Source organism: Pteropus medius, unplaced genomic scaffold (genome assembly GCF_902729225.1).
Source record: "Pteropus medius unplaced genomic scaffold, Ma_sr-lr_union100, whole genome shotgun sequence".
Classification (NCBI taxonomy): Eukaryota; Metazoa; Chordata; class Mammalia; order Chiroptera; family Pteropodidae; genus Pteropus; species Pteropus medius.
In genome coordinates, this window is record NW_024352784.1 from 3,944,371 (window position 1) to 3,967,329 (window position 22,959).

The 22,959-nt window shown below is 37.4% G+C and overlaps 1 protein-coding gene and 1 pseudogene across 9 annotated transcripts in view; one reads left to right on the forward strand and one right to left on the reverse strand.

The window, feature by feature from the left end:
- Positions 1-22,959, reverse strand: part of FAM168A (family with sequence similarity 168 member A) — a 156,559-nt gene that overhangs the window by 87,842 nt on the left and 45,758 nt on the right. The gene's annotated exons all lie outside the window — the stretch shown is intronic.
- On the forward strand, positions 7,478-7,596 carry LOC120590624 (uncharacterized; annotated as a pseudogene).

Consider the following 22,959-nt stretch of genomic DNA (forward strand, 5'->3'; position numbering starts at 1 on the left):
AGAAAATCAACAAAATGAAAAGCTAGTTCTTTGAAAAGATCAATAAAATCAATAAGCCTCTAGACAGTCTAAGAAAAAAAAGAGAAAAAATACAAACTACTAATACCAGACATGAAAGAGGAACATCACTACAGATGTTCATCCCATGGAAATTAAAAGAATAATGAAGGAATACTATGAACAATTCTATATGAAATAGACCAATTCCTTGAAAGACATCATCTAACAAAACACACATGAAATGGATGATATGAATAGATCTATATCTATTTAAAAAATTAAATCAGTAACTAATAATCTTCTAAAAACAGAAAGCACCAAGTCCAAATGGGTTCACTGGTGAATTTTACCAAACGTTTAAGGAAGAAATTATATCAATTCTTTACAATCTCTTTCAGAGGACAGAAACAAAAAGAATACTTCCTAATTCATTCTATGAGGCCAGCATATTACCCTAATACCAAAACCAGACAAAGACACTACAAGAAAACTACAGGCCAGTATCACTCATGAACACAAATGCAAAAATCTTCAACAAAATATTAGCAAATTAAATCTAAAAAAGTATAAAAAGAATTATGCATCATGGCCCAGTGGGATCTATCCCAGGTACACAAGGCCGGTTCAATGTTCAAAAACAATCGATGTAATCTGTCACATCAACAGACTAAAGAAGAAAAAGCACACAATCATATCAACAGATGCAGAAAAAACATTTGTCAAATTATTACACCCATTCATGATAAAAATTCTCAGTAAACTAGGAAGAGGAGAACTTTCAACTTGATAAAGACTACAAAAAACCTACAGCTAACATCATATTTAATGATGATAAACTTGAATTTTTCCCAATAAGATCAGGTAGAAGGCAAGGATGTCCTCCTCTCACTACTGCTTTTCAATACTATACTGAAAAGTGCTTGCTAATGCAATAAGGTAAGAAAAGGAAATAAGAGGCAAACATTGAGAAGGAAGACATAAACATGTCTTTGTTCACAGATGAAATATTCATTCAATCAGAAAATCCAAAAGAACTGACAAAAGAATTCCTGAAACTAGTAAGCACTTATAGCAAAGTCGCAGTATACAAGGTAAATTACAAAAGTCAATTACCTTTCTATATATTAACAATGAACAAGTGGGATTTGAAATGAAAAACACAATACCATTTACAGTAGCACCCCTCAAAAATGAAATACTTAGGTATAAATCTAACAAAATTTGTACAAGATCCATATAAGGAACACTACAAAACTCTGATGAATGAAATACAAGAACTAAAGAAATGGAAAGATATGCCATGTTTAGGGATATAAAAACTCAATACTGTTAACATGTCAGTTGTTCCCAACTTGACCTATAGATTCAATGCAATCTCAATAAAAATTGCAGCAAGTTATTTTATGGATATTGATAAGATGATTCTAAAGTTTATATGGAGACGCAAAAGATCCACAATGGTCAACACAATATTGAAAGAGAAGAATGAAGTTGGAGGACTGACACTACCCAACTTCAAAACTACAGTAATCAAAACAGTATGGTATTGGTGAAAGAACAGACAAATAGATCGATGGAACAGAACAGGGAAGCTAGAAACAGACCCATATAAATAGAGACAACTGATCTCTGATGCAGAAGCAAAGGAAATACAGTGGAGCAAAGACAGCCTCTTCAACAAACAGTGCTGGAACGACCAGAAATCCACATGTAAAAAAATGAATTTAGACACAGGCCTTATACCTTTCACAAAAATTAACTCAAAATAGATCACAATAGACCACAAAATGGATCACATGTAAAACACAAAACTACAAAACTCCTAGAAGAGAAAACCTAAATGACTGTGAGTATGGTCATGACTTTTTAGATACACCAAATACATGATCCATGAAAGAAATAACTGAAAAGCTAGACTTCATTTAAATTAAAAACTTATGCTCTGCAAAAGATAGTATCAAAAGAATTAGAAGATATGTCACAGATTGAGAGACAATATGTGCAGAAGACACACCTGCTAAATATAGAAAGAACTCTTAAAACTCACCAATAACAAAACAAACCAATTTAAAAAAATGGACCAAAGACCTTAACAGACACCTGACTAAAGAAGATATACAGATGGAAAATAAGCATATGAAAATATATTGCACGTCACATGTAATAGGGGAAATGCAAATTAAAACAATGAAACCACTATTCATACACCTTTAAGAATGGCCAAAATCTGGAATACTGACAAATACTAAATGCTAACAAGGATGTGAAGCACGAGGAACTCTCATACATTGTTGATGGGAATGCAAAATGGTACAGCCACTTTGGAAAGCAGTTTGGCTGTTTCTTACTAAAACTAAACATTCTAACATCTGATCCAGCAATCATACTCAAAGGAGCTAAAAACTATCCACACAAAAGCCTGCACAAGGATGTTTATTGCAGCTTTATTCATAATTGCCAAAACTTCAAAGCAACCAAAATGTCCTTCACTGAATGAACGGATAAACTGTAGCACATCTAGACAATGGAATATTATTCAGCGCTAAAAAGAAATGAGCCATCAAACCATGAAAATACATAGAGGAATCTTAAATGTACATTACTGAGTGAAATAAGCCCACCTTATAAGGCTACATACTGTACGATTTCAACTATATGATATTCTGGAAAAAGCAAAACTATGGAGACAATGAAAAGATCAGTGGTTGCAGTGGGGAGGGGCCAGAGGACTTTTAGGGCAATCAAATACTCTGTATATTATAATGATGTATATATGTCATTATATATTTGTCCAAATCCACGTATTGTATAACAACAAGAGTGAACCCTGAGGTAAACTATGGACTTTGAGTGATCATGATTTTTCAATGTAAGTTCATCCTTGGTAAGAAATGTACTATTCTGGTGAGTGATATTGATGATGGGAGAGACTACACATGTGTCGGGGCAGGAATATATGGGAAATCTCTGTACCTCCCTCTCAATTTTGTTGTAAACCTAAAATGCTCTAAGAAAAAGTCTTAAAAAAAAAAAAAAAGGGCAGTGCATTAAGGGAAAAGAATGGGGAGTCCCAATTGATTTCATTTATTGATTGCATACTTTGGGGGCAAGAACAAAGGCTGTCAGGTTCCCTACTGCCTTTTCTAAAAATAATAACGTCCAAGTCTTGGTACATAGTGGTACTCAAAATACAGGCATACCTTGGAGATACTATGGGTTTGGTTCCAGACCACCGTCATAAAGCAAATAACACAACAAAGCTAGTCACGATCTTTTTGCTAGTGGAGGATCTTGCCGTCAATTTAAAAAAAAAATCTATGAATCACAATAAAGTGCAATAAAACAAGGTAAGCCTATGTATTTGTTGAAAGCCTGAATGAAGGAACTGCTTAAATTTTTTAATAGGTTTTCTTTCTCTATCACTAGTATTAGAACCAGGATCTGAAACTCTGCCTCTCTATACTCCAGGGGTGTCTATGTATATTACATGCCTATGATAGAGCTGCATCCATTTCTCAGAGAAGATATCTAGTAGCCAGGTAGGAATTATCACTTGTGACAGATTATATTTTCCGAAGACTGCTACAATCCCATCAGGAAGCAGAGTCTAATTATCCTCCCCATGTATCTGAGCTGGACTAGCCCAACTAATAGGATACAGTGGAAGTAATACTGTGTCACTTCCGAACCTAAGCCAAAAATGCCCATTCATCTTTTGCCAGGTCTTCTTGGATGCTCCCTAGAAAGAGGAGGCTCCTTCATTCATTAAAACTTCAACAAATATTTGTTATGAATTCCCACTATGTGTCAGGCACTGAGAATACAATAAAGAACCAATCAGCCACTGTCCCTGTCCTCACAGAGTTTATATTTTAGAGCAAGGATCCCCAAAACCTAGCCTACAGACCGGTACCAGTGTGTGGCCTGTTAGGAACGGGGCCGCACAGCAGGAAGTGAGCGGCAGGCGAATGAGAGAAGCTTCATCTGTCTTTGCAGCCGCTCCCCAGCGCTAGCATCACTGCCTCAGCTCCACCTCAGATCACTGGGCATTATATTCTCATAGGAGCACCAGTCCCTGGTGCCAAAAAGGTTGGGGATTGCTGCTCTAGAGGAGGAAGGAGATGAAAGGCAGGTGGGACAGACTAATACATCCTATAATTACAATGTGTAAGAGATGCTCACAGAGATTTGCTTGAGAAAGGCAAGACAAGAAAGAACACTCAAAGGCTGTAACATTTAAACAAGCCCTGACAAAGGAGTAGTTAGCCATATTGGAAGGAGAAGCAGAAAAACATTTTAGGGAAAAGAATAACAGGAGCAAATGCATTGAAGCAGAAAACTCAACATGCTCTCAGAGGAACTGAGACAATGAATGTGGATGGAACAGTGTGAATAAGGTGGAGAGTAGCACAAAATCCAGAGCATAGACTTTGAAACAATGCTGTTGGGTTAAACATAGATCAGTGAATGTAGCATATCAATAGATTCACCTCTTAAAATTATAATTTAAATATTTAAAACCAGCTTTCTATATAACTTCAAATATAAAACAAAAGAATTCAAGTAAGTGCTGATGCTGAATACTATACGACTAGATGTAGTCGCATAGCAAGCACATTATTTAAAAACAGGAATGTTTCCAAGACAAAGGAACACATGGTTTGAAGGTCTTCCTGTAATTAACCTCTTTAAAATTTCAGGACACAGAAAGACAGAACTGACTTTATCATTGCCTCATTAATGGTGCATTTCATGAATCATATCTGATTTGACCTAGTTTCTTTAGCAGTCATCTCAAAATGTTTCACTGAAACTATAATCCTTAAATGGGGAGAATGATCAAGCCTGTCACCAAAAGATGTCTTGTCTAAAAAAGAAACAGCCCCTTTACAGAATCCAGAACACCAAAGGAGCTCCTTACACACCCTCCCCAAAGGCTTGTCCTCTTATCAGATGTCAAGCTCATGATAAAAAAAAAAGAGGTAGGCTTTACACATTTCATACTATTGCCAAACATCTGTCCCCACACCCAAAGACAACTGAAATAATCAGCTAAAAAAATCATTACTGGCAATAGTTCCCAGAAAACCACCTCACAGGTCTGGGACCTCCCAGCAAACATTACCATATAACAAGGTCCTTTGGTCTAGAAAGCTGTCTCTTAACACTGGTTGAAACTAGTAAGTTCCAAGTTATAAAAGAGCTGATAAAATTTTATTGTGGTATAACAGTTTCAAGAAATATAAGTGCTATTACTTTAATAGATGTGCTATTCATTTTAGTCTTATTATTTGAAAGGATTGGTGTCTTTTTCTGCCTGTACAACCTAGCCTATGAATGTTGACTGTACTCTCAGTAAGAATCATAAAAGAAGGAGCCCTTTGGTCCCCTCTCCAGGACAGTCTGAATAACAGGCCCTCTACATTCTTTGTACTATTGTTGTAACACTCATGGAACACTCTGAAGGGATTGCTTCTCAGGGTTGAGAGATCTGAGACACACCTACTACAATTCTGGTCATCAGCACTTAACCAGGGTAAAGACCTCTCCCCCTTTTCCTAACCACTGAGCCCAGTGGTGGCAGGAGACAAAAATAAAGCTTGCTCTTGTTTTTGCTCATATCTAGTCATGACATCTGCTCAGGTGGTAAATGACAGCTCTTATTTTCATCTTCAGAACTAGGAAATTAGTCTTTAACTAGATAAAACATCCATAGAACAGCCTCACCAGTAAGCAAAGAAAACCAAGGGAGCTTGCAGTTTATGTCTGTGGACAAGAATGCTTTAATGATAATAACAGTGGGAAAGGGATAACCTAGTATTTGAAGTAAACCACTAGACCACTGATTCATTCTGAGGACTTCACTCTGGACTTGAATCTTGTGGTTAGCAGAACAGGGCAAAGAATGATTCTCCAAAATTAGACAATGAAATTCTTCAGTCAGATTAAATTCTCATGCATGATGAATGAGGGATAAATCATTTGCAGAAGTGATCTAAAGAACTATCTGGGGCACAGGAAATTTGGAAACACCAGAGTTCAACAAAGATGTCAAGGAGGAGCTTCTCAAGGAAGCTGAAACTGCAGCGGAGAAAGGAAGGAATTCTACTTTGCTAAAGGAGAAAAAAACAAAGTATTAAAGCAACATCTTGCATTCAAGTTCTGACTCCTAAATGAAGACTGTGACTTCCCTTCAAGACCAGGGTTATTTTGTCAGAGGCCAACGAACAATTTTTAAACTGAGAAAAATACAGGTCTATACAATTCCTATAAAAGATCTATCCTTAGTCTATCAAAAGAAAAGAAAATGGACATGGCTGCCAAGCTGACATTTCAGAAAGCTGTTTTATGGTAATTTATTACCCCAGTATCAGCTACTCAGGTATTGGGTCATTAGAACTCTTGTTTGCTAAGCCAGGCACTTTGCAGTGTCCCAGATGCAGGGGCTGTAAAAACCAATATAAAAAATACTGAGAGGGCTGTGTTGGGAGCACTAGCTTTCACCTGTATGAACATCACCAGCAATCATTCCAAGGCAGGGTAGAGCAGAAAAGGCATTGACTGGTAAGAGTCAGAGAGTCAGAGCTGGAGTGTCATCTTCTCTACTTATTCATTATAAAACTTTAGGCCCCTAACTCTCTGGGACTTATTTCCACTTATGGTAATAACCCTTTACTTCATATGTATACAGTAAGTATAAGGTTTGTAACAAAAAAGCAACAGTCCCCTACCTGACTCCTGATTTCTGCTTCCCAAGGCAATCACTTTCAACTTTCAGCTCTTCCTCCTAGTATTTACCTATTTCCAAAAAAACATGTTTATACTGGCTTTTCTAGGAGTCAGTTTTAGTCACTATCATCTTTCTGTTACGAAGATGTTCTTTTACACCGTGATCATCACCCCTACAACCATCCATACACGTGTATACATACTTTTCTTTCACTAACGTGGTTACATCACAATTTTTATTAAATTAATATTTAGGATATTCCCATTCCATGAAACACTACTTAGCAATCAAAAAGAATGAACAATTATAACACACACGGCCACTTGGATGGATCACAAGGGAATTATGCTGAGTGGGGAATAAAAAGCTCACATACTATATGATTTCATACTATATTTATCTTAAAACAAACTTAGATAAGAAACAAATTAATGGCTGCCAGGAGTCGGGAATGGTGGGGGTGGTAGGGTGCTTTGACTATAAAAGGATAGCAAGAGGAAAATCTTTGTAGTAATGAAATAGCCTGTATCGTGATTGCAGTCGGGGTTACACAAATCTACACATGATAAAGTAGCACAGAACGATACACACATTGTACAAATGTCATTTTCTTGGTTTGATACCATATTATAGTTACACAAGATCTATCCATTGGGAGACACTGGGTAAAGGATATATAAGAACTCTCTGTACTATCTTTGCAACTTCCTATAACTTTATAATTATTTTAAATGAAATTTTTTTTTAGTCTATGTTCATGCCACCTTGAACATTCCCAATCTTGTTTGATCTCGGAAGCTAAGCAAGCTTGGGCCTGGTTAGTACTTGGATGAGAGACCACCTAGGAAGACCAGGTGCCGTAGGCGGAGGGGGGAGTGTTAAAATGAAATGTTTTTAAAAATTAATATTCAAAGTTTACATTACTATGATTTTCAGTTAAGCCATATAGCGGATTATGACTGTGTTGTCCTTTTTTGGACAACTAGAATTCTAGTTTTTTCTAGAATTAATAGTTGACTCATTTTTTAATCTGCCTGGTTTTAACGTCCCTTTCCCCAATTCATCTCCAAATTCTCCAAAATAACTTTAAGATTCCTTTTAATATGGTCATACATGTCAGGTAATTTATTGGTTTTATTTCACCTTTTCATTAAAACATCTTCTTGGAGACCTCCAACCTCTTGTTTCAATCTGGTAACTCTCTCCAGTCTCTAGGCCTCCTGCATAGCTGTGGTCCTGAGATTTCTACTCATTCTTCTATCTTGGATTCCCCCCATCTCCTGGATCCATGCCTTCTTCTTTCTTTTCTATCTCATTATGATACATCAAACTACTAAGTTTCCTGAAATAGCATATATGGGAAATCTTTTGAGAGGTCTGAAAATGTCCTTTATATTTGTTAGTTTTGACTGGGTATAGAATTCTAGGTTGGAAATCATTTCTTGCAAGAATGTAAGGTAATTCCTCCACTTTCCTCTAGCCTCCAATATTGCTTTAGAGAAGTCCAACACCTTTGTATGCGTCCTATTAATTCTCTCTGGAAGCTTTTACAATATTCTCATTCTACCCAGTGTTCTGAGATTTCATGATGATTTTTTAATTCATTTTACTGAGCACTTGATGGGGTTTTCAACTTAGACATATGTATACTTAAATTCTGGGAAATTACATTATTCCTTTGACAATTTCATTTACTCTATGATCTAACATCTAACTACGAGACCCAGAGATCTAAAGGGAAAAAACTAGAGAACTTAGGGAAGAAAATCAAAAATAATTAAATCAATTCACTTACATTTAAATAGCCTTTACATTTAAATAAATCTTAAACTGATCTAATTTGTTTCTTTCCTCTGTTTTCTACTTATTTGTTTTTATTCTTTACTTCTGATATATTTTTAAGTGTCCCAAAGTTATTTCTTGTTGTCTTTTTATAGGATGCTATAATTGTTTCACTTAGGCAGTATCTTCTCTGATCTGAGTTTTTTTCAAATTTTCTTTTGCTTTCTACATTGTCTCTCTCGTGCTCTCCCTTCCCTCTGCTCTCTTTTTTGGGAAGTGGGGTTCCTGTTCTCTGTTTTTGTTTCTGTTATTCATATTAGAGGTTTTTCTCCAATATAAAGTGGTCTTTGCCTAGTCTTTCATATTTAAGAGTAAAGTACACAGAGATATACTGTGGCAGGACATGTTAACTTCTAGTCTTCACTGTAACAAGAGAATGTCAAGCCAATTTTTTATTGCGGAGGCTCTCAAATGCCTGTGAGTTAGTTTCTCAGAAAGGAATCCTCCAGTCTCCCACTTGAGGAGAATAAGCCTGAATTCCTATGGCTGGGAGCTAAGAACTGGACAGACACCTTCACTTAATCCCTGTTTATGGAATACTCTCTTTTACTTGCAGCTAAATTTGGTATTCCCAAGTCCAGAGCCTCTCTGATTTTATTTCTCTAAAGAATAAACCTCCAAAGTTCTGCTGAAATAAAAATCTGGGAGTTTAATTGTTCCTTGTATAACCTCAGAATTCCTGTTTTCAGGTCTACCTCTAATCTTAACATTCAAGATGCTTAGAACCTCCAATATCTAGGGCTTTCTAGAATTCTGTACCACAAAAAAAGGCTTTGTTCATATTCACATTCCTTTGGTAGCCTTAGCTTTCTGCTTTCCCTAATCTACTAATTCATTCATTACTTATGCCTCTCCTTCCACCTTCTTCTACTCTCTTAGTATTTGTGAGTTAATACTAGTTTTATTCCATTTCAATGGCATTTTTCAAAGGAGATAAACCATCTTGTTTTAATTCATCTTACTTTAATTATAAACCCTCTCATGAAGGTCTTGAAAGGACAAAAGACATAAAGAATATTAAAGTTCTTGGAAAACTCATAAAGTAAATGTTCAATAGTAATGTTAGTGGTATCAGTAGTAAGCTAATTTTTAAATAGTTATCCCAATATAAAAAACTCTTATGCTCTAGGGTAGCACCAAATTTTATAAAATAAAATTTTATAAATAAAACATCAAAAATATGTGCAACATATAATAACCTCAATATGTGTAATAAGAGCACCACCCCCTGCAATAATGATGACACTAAGAACCTAGGAAAAATGTTCAATAAATTATGCAAAATTCAGATGTACAAATGACCAATAAACAATAACCAGGAAAAAATATTTAACTTCACTAGTAATTAGGGAGATGAAAATTAAAACAGTGATGTATTTTTCTCTCATTGGATTGGCAAAAATTGTAGAGAATGTTAATATTCAGTGTTAGCAAGGTGTGACAATGTTCCCAATGATAATCAAAAACCTAAAAATAAAAGGGCTTCCTTGTTCCTTGTTCCTTAGTTCTAATTCCAAGCCTACCACTGACCCACTATGGGACTCTGAACAAGTCACCTCCCCTTACTGGGCCTCAATTTCCTCATCAGTTTTTAAAAAAACAAGAACAAAACCAAAAATCATTAAGAGTATCTGACTTATCTCACGGAAGTGTTGTGAAGAGAAAAGAACACTGGCCATGAAAGAACTTTGTAAACTTTATAGTTCAATAAAATTCTGCAGCATTTATGAGAAGGAAAATCAGAGTATTCTCAAAAATAAACTGCTTATTGTTGACTAAACATCTTATAAAATAAACAGCTACTTTCTCCAAAGAACTACAGGAAGAGAATTAAAAGGAAGAAATCTAGGTCTGGTTTTACCATATAACTTTAAACGAGTCCTGTAATCTGTTTCAGCTTTGAAGCTCTCTAAGGATTCTGTAATCCTGTGACAAAAAAAGAAATGAAATCTTTAAACCAAAATCTTTAGAATTCAAACTTGCCAGTCTCTTGCCTGATGAGGCTAAGTAGAAACCACGGCCACCTTTGCAGAGACATCTAGTTTACTAGTCTATAAAACTTTTTTTTTTTTACTGGCCAACCTTTCTTATTGGCTAAGACTAAAGAAATGGGAGGGGGGCGGTGCATGATCACATCTCCTTAAAAGCCTCTGATAAAACCCTGTTCAGTCTTGTATACAAAACACTGGACCCAGAAATACAAGCTACCAGAAGTTTCAAACTGCAGCTCGGCCTTTGTACTCTTTCTCTATAAAGAGCAACTTGAAATAACACAATCAGGACTACAGTTTGGGAAGAAAACTCTCAGGGGAAACAACTCCATAGTTCTGTCTGCAGGCATGAGGGCAGAAGAAAGAACAGCAGAATAAGTAAAACTGTCCATAAAGGAAATGACAAGAGCTTCCCACTGAAAGAATTAATCAATGAGTATTTATTAAGTCCTGACCCATTCCACAGGAACTATTCTACCCTCAAGAGTCTTTTCCTTCAGATCTCCTAGGAACATTCATAGCCACTTATTTAGCATTTAACATACCCATTTACATTGGCCAGTTTCTTTCTCAAACCAAACCTATTACTGAGGAATTGTTGCCTCCACTTTACAGATAAATAGAGTTTCAGAGAAATTCTCATTTACTCCAAATCATGGGTTACTACTATTGTTGTTATTATTTATCATTATTCTCATTTTAATGATGAGGGAACTGAGGCTCAGAGAGAATAAGTAACTATTAAGAGTGTTAAGCAGCAGGATGGGTTTTGCCCAGGTGGTTCTACTCTTAAAGCCCATACTAATTCCACTATACCACCTTTTCTGTTCAATGCTAAACCACAAAGTGAAATGAAGATTTCAACTCTAATGAGCATGCAGGTAAAAACAAATAACATGTACAGACTTTTTCTTCAATTCTTTACAAAGAATGTCATTAATTCTCAAAATCAAAAAAGCAGCAACATTTACTGCCAAGAAAATCAAAGGGGAAGGTAACTATCCTAAGATTCAATGGTACTGCCTAAAGAAACTAAGTGTATAGAGCATAAAGAAATGAGGACTTTTTGGACTTTACCAAATGGATTTCATGGGAGCCATGACAGTGATTTCAACTTGCATATAAGGGGAATGAATGCCCTTAGGGTGTAAATGAACCGCTCAAAACTATAGATGTCAGCCCCCACCTGCAGGAGACCATAAGCATGAGGATCCCACCTTGTAAGGTCCATATATGCTGAATACCTTAGAAAGATGATGCTCAAGCCTAATTCAATAGCATCAAGGACACCTGCACTAGAGCTGAAGACTCTGATCTTCTGACCCATCATAGCCACTGGCTTGGGACCAACGCACAGTTCTCCACACCGCCAGTCAACGAGCTCACTCTGGAGACACACTAAGGACTGTCACCCCTTTGCTCTGTCGCTTAAGACTGTACTTCCCCTCTCTGTGTGTTAACCTGCATGGGTACCTGATCGGTTTATCTGAGAAGGTTCCACTCAATAAACCTGGCATTGTGGAAAGACAAATGTTTTCAAGTCTTAATTCAGTAGCCGCTTTTCTTGCTGACAACAATAAGGAAAGGTGACTTTGGTCCAAGGGCCACTGTCATGATGAAATTACACTCCCATGTCAGCCAATCTCAGTGGCCATCCCAGTGGATAATCACAAAATAACCAGCTGAATAATTTGATTAGCAAATCTTGACATTCCTGGCCTCTTCCAATACTTTTAATGAAAAGCTTTTCTTGTAACAATATCTCTTTAAGGCCATATGTAATATTCTGACCTATCAAGCAATAAGACAGGCATCAGGGTCCCCAACTCTGCCTGGCTGATGACCTGAGAAAGGACTAACTGACTCTTAAGTTATTTTGTAAATTATCTGAATAATTTACTTAAAGGCTTTGTGTGTGCTGGCCCAGAAGCAACAAACACAGTAGCCTCATAAATTTGCTTCCTAATAATAAGTAAGTGGTCTATCTATTTTCAGGTCACAGAAAAAGAAAGAAACCTGTAAGCAGCAAGAGAAGAAAAGCTTCAGGGAAAGCATCAAAATTATTTTGTGAGCTGCTAGGGTGGAATTAAAAAAAAGAAAGAATACCCTGTTGACAAATAGCAACTGCGTCACAAATCAGGTTTCTGAAGCTCAAGCTCAAACTAGCTTATTTAAAGGCCAATTATTAGCAAACACTATTATTGTAGCCTTGCAAGTGCTGCTATTTTGCTTTGTTGATACCTTCCTGGCCCCAAATGGCCAGAAACAGAAATCAATTCCACAGATTTCTACTGCCATCAGCTAAAAAAACCTCTGTGCTTGCCCTCATAAACAGGGAGAAAGGAGGAATACTGCCTGTTCAAATTTTAGAACATCTAAACCTGGGCTAGCTTTGCCATGTACCAGCTGTATAACTTTGATCAAGTCCCTCAATCTTTATGAGCCTCAGTTTCTCTATCTGTAAAATGAGATAATACAATGGGCTGTAGGGAAGAAATGAACTAAACTGCACATGACACATGGTAATCTCCTTGACTTTCTGAGGAATATACTTGTATGCAAAGTAGCTACCCTAGATTTCAGACTTTCACACTTTAGGGAAGGGGATGTATTTAATTTCACAGAATAGATCGATATAAATAAGAGAATGTTCTCCTTGCCCTCACTCCAGCATTTAATGCAAGCTATGCAAAGACAGGCACAAGACAAATGGCATTCAATAAGGTTTTAACTGCGAGAGAGAATGCCCAGTCCCAATATCTTCCAAGAAAATCAGACTTAAGCCAACCTAAAAAAAAAAAAAAAAAAAAAAACCCCACATAATTTTCACTATCTTACAGACTTTCTTTCATTCAAACAGTATTTTCTAAGCAACTATTTAGTGTCAGGCCCCTTTTGGAATAATGCAGATACAGAGAAAAATATGGTACTGTTTCAGCCACTACTGAGCTCATGGTGCAGTGAGGAAGACAAATATCAAAACAGATTATTACAATATAGAAATTATTAATTTTTGCCTTACAGCTCCAAACCAGAAATACAATACAAGTCTGTGATACTAGACTGGATGGACTCTGTAGCCTACGTTTCTCCTTTCTCAGCTGGTTCATGTCAGGTTCTACCAATAGAGGGTGCTAGAAGGAGAATATAAAACTAAGGAAGAAAAGAAGGGACTTTTTCCAGTGTTTGGTTTTTGTACGAGGCAGCAAGAAGATCGGTGTGCAGGGAGGCATGGTAGATTTCAACAGTGGCTCTCCAGGTTCTAAGGTAAGTGCCCTCTAGTCACTTTCTTCACCACAGTAACAAGCAGCACAATCCTAGGATAGCCATACATTCCCCTCAGAGGTATGAATCTCAGCCTGTGGAACTCTTTTCCTATCCTTCTAAGTTCCTTCCTTTGCCTGTTTTTCCTTCAACCCTAGAGATAGATGATAGTCATTTTCTGCAGTTACCACCCCTATTACACCTTTTGAGTTCTCTTTTTATCTTTTTTTAGTAGTTAACCACTTTTTACCTAGTTAACAATTCTTTATATTAAAGTTTTCCTGTTCGAATTATTGGTGTGGCATCTATCACTTTGACCTGGACTCTGACTACTCTAAGTGGGATAAATTCTATAATACTGGTAATGGAGTCCAGCCTCCATATTTTACAGATAAGAAAAATGGGGTTTCAAAGATTGGAAGTGATCTGCCCAAGGTCTCATATTGGTAGAAGTAGAACTAGAATTCCTGTATCCTGACTTTCAATAAACGATAAACATATACCAAACACTTATTCTATGTCCAGGCTCTATGTTGGCTGTTGAAAAAATTCAAGAGGTGAACTATACTGCCCTCAGGGGGCCTACTGTCTAGAAGTGGATACAGATGCTAAAAAAAGAGTTCTAGGGGAGGCTGACAAACACCAAGACAAAAAGAAAAGGAATTAAAAAGCCTCCCTGAGCTGAATTTAAGGTTAAACAACTTTAAAATAAAACTATAATCAAGGCTTAAGAAATGCAAATAACCAAACAATAAACCTCCACTCTAGGCATAATCAAAAATATTAATGGGTAATCCTTCTAGAATAGAAAACAATATAGAAACAAATTATGGATGAACATTTTTCAGTATTAACTTCGGAGGGAATTGCACTGACTTCCAAAGGGCAACAGCAGTTTGGAGAAGAGAAGTATCAGCCTGGAAAGCTTTAGATGAGAGTATTATTAAATTAAGTTCTGAAAAAAGGCTAACAAGACTGGAAAGGAAATGCAGCCTGTTTCAGAGAATACTGGCATAAGAGGACGAATACATCTGTGGTGAGCAGATGCTGGCACAGTGTAAGAGGACTAGGCCTTGAGAGCCTCAGACCAGAACAGAGGCCTAGTTTACCTTACTCTCCAGTTCTAGTTGAATCAAGCTTCCCACTGCTTCCCTAAAACAAGCTCTTTCATATTTGAGATTTTGCACATACTGTTCCCTGTGCTTACAGTGCCATTCATTCCCTTTCTGTCTAAAGATCTGACCCATCTTGCAAAGCACAAATCAATCGCCATCTTCCCTGTAAAGTTTTCTCCAATCACTCCTCCACCCTTTATCTGGGAAGAATTAATCATTTCTCTGTTCAGTGCTCTCTGTATTCTCTCTGAGTTATAGTACTCTCTCACACTATAATGTAATTATTTGTTTGTGTGTGTCTTCTCAACTAGACCGTGAGATTCCTAAGAGGGACATTCTCCTAGTGTTTATTATTGTTCTTAGTACACAGTAGGAGCTCAATAAAGGTATATAGAATTGTTCTACTGAATTGTCTACACAAATTCAGCCTTTAAACCTAAGAATGAATGGATCTTAGAGCCCTAACATTCCCTGATTCATGATGAATCCCTCCTGGGGTCCGAAATATTAGGCTGTACTAGAAACTAAGTTATTTCTACTTGAGAGCTTAAGTATTTCCTTGTGCCAAACTGGCAATGCAACTAACTGTGTAACTTTAGTGCTTCCACTAAAGGAATTAAAGTTTGTTGCAAGTCCAAACAGTTCTTTATCCTCCTCCTCTACATAAATTGGAAAAATAGCCTGAGAATTCCAATCAGCTGAAACCTTCCCAGGGAAGATGACTTGGCTGCTTATTAACAGTCCAAACCACTGCTGTCTGATATCCATGTGGCTGGCATATTTTCTCTTTTGGAAGCTCATTCAGATTTAGGGAGGAAATATCATACACTGCAATCAGAAAGCATGATTTGGAGTCAAAAGCAGCGAATGAGTTCCAGCTATGCCATTCTTTACTTTACCAGTAACCTTGAATAAGTCACTTAAACTCTCTGAGCTTCAATTTCCCAGGTGGGAAATAGGAAAAATACAGCCTGTCCCACTGTGCTACCATAAGGATCAAATGAGTAATATTCCTTACTGAACTCTAATCCTATGAATCTGACCCTCTCTGTAGAAAGTCACATACAAAGGGACAGAACGGAGAAGAGACAGAGCATTAGGGTCTGAGTCAGACAACCTGAGATTAGGGCCAGCTCTCTCAATTATGTGATATGAAAAAGTCATTTAATCATTCTGAACCTCAAATTGCCCTAGCCACAAATGGGAATAATCTTACCTGCCCTACTGCCTTGTAGAATTACTATACAACTTAAAGTTAAAAGGTGATAAAGATGAAAGCAATTTACTTGACAAGCCGTAAAGTTTAATTATAATACCTCACTTGTATAGAATTCATCAATATGATAACCTTGTCTTTCTGGAATACACGGAGAACTGGGAAATAAGCGAAAAAGGTCTCTTCAAAGCCAAAATAACTGTCTTTAATTCTTCATACTTTACTATTAGTCGATTCCCTAGGGTCTCACTCTTCTTTTAAAAACATACCTAATAAATTCAGTAATTTGGGAGTACCATATATAGTAGGTTAGAAATGACAAAGAAAGAAAGAATAATGCTGTCTGTTGTGTTTCACAAACACAAGGAGAAAATGCAGAACAGTAATTCCAAAACAACGACAAGAATGTAAAAAGCAGGGAGGGAAAAAAATGGCATAGATGATAGAGGCTCTGTTCATCACTCTGGAGACCAAATCAAAGTTGTGACAGAAACAAGGAGCAGCAGCAAGGAAAAGTCGCCAGGGATCTTGATGAACAAGCCATACAACTAAGGAGAAATCCAAGAAAGCACCCTGTAATGGCAGAAGGCAGGACGGGGCGAGGACACAGGGCTGCCCAATCCCAAGCCGCTGAGTGAGATGGAGGCAGCAGCAGCAACAGACGTCTCTTAAAGAGGCCTCGTCTGTGATTTTCATGGTGATGGACCTGCTCGCTCTGAGCACGAGTGCCATTCGGCTGCGCACAGGGGGCACCAGGGACTTACAGGGAGACATTGTCAGAGTGAGGGCCGAGGTGAGACTTCCTCTGTACAGAAGTGCTGGTGGTAGCCACTGTTCCCTGTTGAGCCCTCCCCACTCCCAGTACACGGAAGCAAACTGGATAACAGAGGTCACTCTGCCCAGAGGATTCCCTGAAACCCCACCTCCCCCAACACTGAGCTCCACCCAAGCCACATCCTGGTATAGCCTCAGCAAGTCTGGTGCTCTTGCTGAGCAGCACCTAGACTCACACTGGAGGCAGCTGGCCTTGGTTTCTAGTGTGGCCTTTTGAGGCAATTATAAGCACAACATCTGTGGATTGCTTGCTGAATCTTAACAGGTGATCCCCGAGGGGTAGAGGCTTGGGCTAAGTTTGGCCTGCAGTTGAACTCCTCTCAGGACTGTGCCACTGGATACTTACACTTCACAAATTCACATTTATAAGACCAGGAGACTTAGGAGCTCTGCTTAGTACATAGAAACAGATATGGAAAGGCAGCCAAAATGGGAAGACAAAGAAGCAGAGACCATATGAGAGAACAGAACACAGATCCAGATATAATGGAGTCAAGTAATCTAACAGATGCAGAGTTCAAAACACTGGTTATAAAGATGCTCAATGAACTTTTGGGAAGTGGAGATAAATTCAGTGGGAACTTCAACAAAGAGATAAAAAACATAAAAATGGAAATGGAAATTATAAAAGGGAACCAGTCGGAAATGAAGAACACATTATCTGAGATGAGAAGTATATTAAATGGAATAAACAAAGTGAATAAAGAATAGGATCAAATGCCTTATCTAGAGGACAGGAAAGCCAATCAGGACACTCAATCAGAATGGCAAGAAAAAAGATGCCGAGACTATAAAAATAATTTAAGGAGGATATGGGACACTATTAAGGCTCCAAATATTTGTCTGATAGGTGTAACTGAAGAAAATCAAGATGCTGAACAGCTGTTTGAAGAAACAATGACGGAAAACTTCCCTAACCTGCTGAAGGAAATGGACATAAAACCCCAGGAAGCTCAGAGACTCCCAAAAAATAGGGATCCAAAGAGGCCCACAAGACATGTCATAATTAAAATGCCAATGGTTAAATACAAAGAAAGAATATTAAAAGCAGCAAGAGAAAAACGTATTACAAGGGAACACCCATAAGACTGGCAGCTGATTTCTCAAAAGAAACTATGCAGGACAGAAGGGTTTGACAGAAAATATTCAACAGGATGAAGATCCAAGATCTACAACCAAGGATATTTTATCCAGCAAAGCCAGCATTTAGAATTGAAGGACAGATAAAGAGCTTCCCAGACAAAAATAAACTAAAGGAATTTATCACCACCAACCCAGTATTACAGGAAATGTTAGAGGGACTTCTGTAAGAAGAAAAAATACAAAAGACTCACTTCAGATTAAGAGAGACACACAGACTAAAAAGAAGGGATGGAAAAAGATATTGCCTTGATCGACCTAGAAGGTATTTAAGTCAGAGAAAGATAAACACTATGTGATTTCACATATATGCAGAATCTAAGGAATAAAAAGAACAAACTAATCGAAAACAGACTCACAAATAGAGTGGACAATTTGGTGATGGACAGAGGGGAGGGGAGTTTGGGGGGCTAGCAGAATGGGGTGAAGGGTTAAAGAAGTACAAATTAGTAGCTGATGGATGGTCATAGGGATAGGGAGCCCAGCATAGGGAATGCAGTTAGCATTAATATGTTGGCTAGGTGGAGGGTCGAGGGAGGGAGTATTTGGGGGAATCAACTATATAGATGTCTAATTAATGTACTGTATATTTGAAACTAATTAAAATAAATTAACTTTAAAAAGAATGTAAAAAGCACAGTACTCATCAAAAAGGTGACCCTTAGCTTGTTTTTGTTTTAAAGTATAGCATCAGAGTAGTGTTGGATGAAATAGCTCCCGTGGGCATCACTGCAACACAAAAAGGCAGAATAACTGGTGTTCAAAATAATGAACCTGAATCTCAAGAAAGATTAAATAATACTCTGCCTATTCTGAAGAGGGAGTAAAGGATGTATTTTAAACCCTACTTTCAAAATTTTTTATAAGGCATAGAACCATAAAGAGGAATGGAGAAGAGCAATAGCCACAAAATACTGAAAACTAGAAAGTAAACGGATGAGCAGTAACTGACTTATCATATCCAAGAAAGATGAATACTAAGCCAGCAGTGGAAAAAATTAAAAGTAATTCAATTTCACCTGTAACACCATCCCCACTACACACACACACACACACACACACACACACACACACTTCAGAAACTGGTAGCACCATGTTCGTTTTCTTTTCCCTCTGAAAAGGGTAAAATAGAGGGTCTCTAGACAAAGGAACAACAGGCACAATTAAAGGTAGTTACTATACTGAAAATAAGAGTCTAAGTGAACTGAATATTGAACGTCCCTACAGTATTCCTCTCCCAGTCAGCTTCCAGACCAGTGGCAGCTAGTCCTATAACCTTGAGGAAAAACTAGAGGATCTTTCCAGAGAATCTAACCAACCTTACTGGAAAGATTTAAAGATACTGACACTGTAGTTGCTCCCAAAACAGCCCAGGCAGATCACTATACAATGAGGTCCAATCAGTAAGCCCCATTCAAGTATTTAAATTTCCAGTAAGTTTTTTAGTATCCCATTTTGAAATATGGACACACCACCAAGGATCATTAGACATCTGGGGAAAGTTCCAACATAAAAAACAGAATTCAGATCTTATTTACACCAGAAGAAATTTGAGGATCCAAATGAAAAATTATTTGAAAGAAAGCAAATTAGCTCGTTACAAAGTTTGTCAATGATTAAAAAATTAGATCAGATGGACTTATGCCCATTAATCTGATAATAAATAGATCTTTCCAAACCTAATTGTTCATTTTACTGATGGTTATTTGCTTCATCAGGGATAAGAGGTATAATAAAATATAATTTGTTAAGTATGGCAAAGGTGCTGTATTTTATCTGCATTTATTTTTCTAATTTTAAAGGTATCTGTTGTGAATGGATCTACTTATGGATGAACTGAGTAACCCAATGAAGGCACTATAATGAAACAGTCAATGGGTCATAAACAAAAGCATTAAAAGACATCATTCTGTCTACTAACCACTGACGCTACAACATGTAGTCAGATTTTTCTATGTACAAAATTCTAGATGAACCTAGAAGAGGGAAGTCTCTTAACCCATGACACCTCACCTGCAGAAGTCAGAGAGGACTTCACAGAAAACATGGTTTGAGAAGAATTTTTTTTAAAGAGTAGGAGTTTGTCAAGTAAAACAAGAATAGGAAGGAAGGGAACTACAACATAGCAGAAAGACTCATTGGCAAGAACATACATGAGGGTGGAGGGGTTGAAAAGCTACAAATAATGCAGTGTCACTTGAGCATAGGTAAGAGCTGTGGGAGATTAAGGCTAAAAGTGCAGGCAGAGATTAGATGAAGGAAAACCTTATATGTCATAGAATGAATCTGAACTCTAATCTGAAGGCAACTGGGAGCCAATGAAGTTTTAACAGTAAATTAAGATTACCAGATTTGAACCCTGGAAAAAATTATTCTGCTGATAATATAACAGATTTGGGAGTAGAGGAAAAGGTTGGTGGCTATAACCCCAGGTTTATAAGCGTGAGAACTACCTATTAGGGACAGTTAGTACTTCTCAGCTTACTATGAAGCAGATTATTCTATCTCTAAGAGACCAGAAACTACCAGAGACACTCTAATGGTCCCCCTGAGGAAACCAGTATCCCAAAGCCTCTACCACCAAGTTCTTTCTTTTTGCCTCTTAAAGTCCTCTTTAAAGGAACAAAGATTGTGCTATGTTACCTTATCTGAGCCTGGTTTTCAAGGAAGATACGCATTCATCCCAAGCCCTCACCTCCCAATTCCCAGTGACTGGTAAATTCCAGCCACTTCTCAGAGTTATATTAAACCAATGCATACATGTGTACACACACACACACACAAAGTCACTTGTATACATGTCTGATTTCCCCATGTAAGCTCCTTAAGGAGATGAGAAGATGGAAAAGAATATTTAATGAGCACCAACTTAATGCATGATTCTTTCCTATACAGTTTCTCATTTAATCCTCACCACAATCTTAAGTGAAGTAGATATTTATACTCCTATTTTTAAAGATCAAGAAACTATGGCTCAAAGAGATTAAATGATTTACCCAAGATCACAAAGCCAGTATAAAGCAAAGCTGAGATTTAAAACCACATACATGTCTACGAGTTTACCAAGGCTTTTCTACTACCTCGCACTAGATTTCCCTGTACTTTATTTTACTTCTTACTGTATCTCCACCTTAACTTAGTCTGTTGAATGGGATTATACTGAGCCACTCACTGAACAGATCAACAACCTGGAAAACTAAAGTGCAAATGGAAAACTTGGACAACAGGTACAGGTACCTCCCAAAAAAGAAAGAAGGGGAGGGGAGAGGAGAGAAAAGAAAAGGAAAAAGCAGCAGCATCAAACCCAACAAGCGCTTTGGAGCCCTAGCTGATATTAGCTAGGGCAGAAATATCTAAAACCCATGTTGACAGACCTCCATTACAAAATTTTATCTCCTCCTCTGCCAGCCCCAGCAGAGTCCCTAGTAAAGTACTGCCTAGTCAGGCACACATCAAAAACAAATTCCAATAAGCAGATGAAATCTCTCTCCCTGAGGCCCTCCCACTCTTACAAAACCACCAGGAACTGGAGAAAGCTTTTGTTCTCCATCTGAACAATTGCCTGCAAGCCCTTGAGGGTAAAGGAAAATTGGGTCTGAGAAGCAGAGGGGCTTATCAAAGAGCCTAAAACCTAAGGTAAAAAGGAAGCAATTTACTAAAACCAAACATTCCAAAAGAGAAACCACATTTCTCTGAGGTGACAAAGAGTGCTGTCATAGTCATGATTTGTCTTCTAAACTGAAGGTCCCCAAATCACCTTGTAGGAAGGGCAGAAGTCAAGCCTCATAGACTAGCTCTAGTTTCATTGGTCCACATATATCACCACAGTTTCAGGTTCATACTATATTCTAACATTCTAGATCTTTCTAACAGCAAGCGTAACTTATTTGCAACAACTGTGTCTGGCTATGGAAATTTGACTATGGAAAGATTATGTCATGGAAGAAAAGCACTATTATACCCATTAGATGCTCATCTTAAGGGAAGAAAGAAAGGAACTTAAAGGTTAAATAAGATAATGTAAGTAAAGAGCCTAGAAATTGAGCTGGCACAAAATAGATGCTTAATCGGTGTTTGCTTAATTGACCTGAAGAGAAGAAATTAGCATTTATTATCTTCTGATTATCAAAAATGACCTAAATAGCTTTCATATAATTTACCTCCTTTAATCCTCAAAATAATTCAGAACACGTGTTAAATATCTTCTTTATATATAATAAGAGAGATTCAAAAAAATTAAACGACTTGCTTGGTCATTCAGTTACTGAGGGGCAAAAAGTTGTGATCTGTTCACAGTATTTATAAACTGAGCAAAATAATAATAATGCCATCTCATATTTGGATAATGCTTTAAAATGTTTCACTGCACAACAAAACATGTGGCAGTAAACACTGTGCTAAGAATTGGAATACCTGAGTTCAAGTCTTATCTGTGCCAAACTGCTATGCAGCTTAAACTAAGTCCTTTCCCTTCTCTGAATTTTAATTTTCTCACCTAACTCAAGAGTGGTACAACATTTAACTTAAAGATGAGTTAAATTATCTCAAAACTCCAGAAATACAGGCTACGAAAATCAAGACTCTTTACTAGACAAGAAATTCTCCCTCATTGCATGGTGTTCACTCTGCTCTTCCTCTGGATATATATATACTCTCAGGACTAACAGCTTACCTCCACCTGTCCAGCAGCCATTTCTAAGCCAGAAGCATCCTTTCTGGTGCAGCTCACCACCTGTGCTGGATGCTTCATTAAGTGTAAAGCTGATGCTATACTTTGCCGGAAGCCTGGTGCACAAATGCTACCTGGAGATGAATAAATCATTCCAG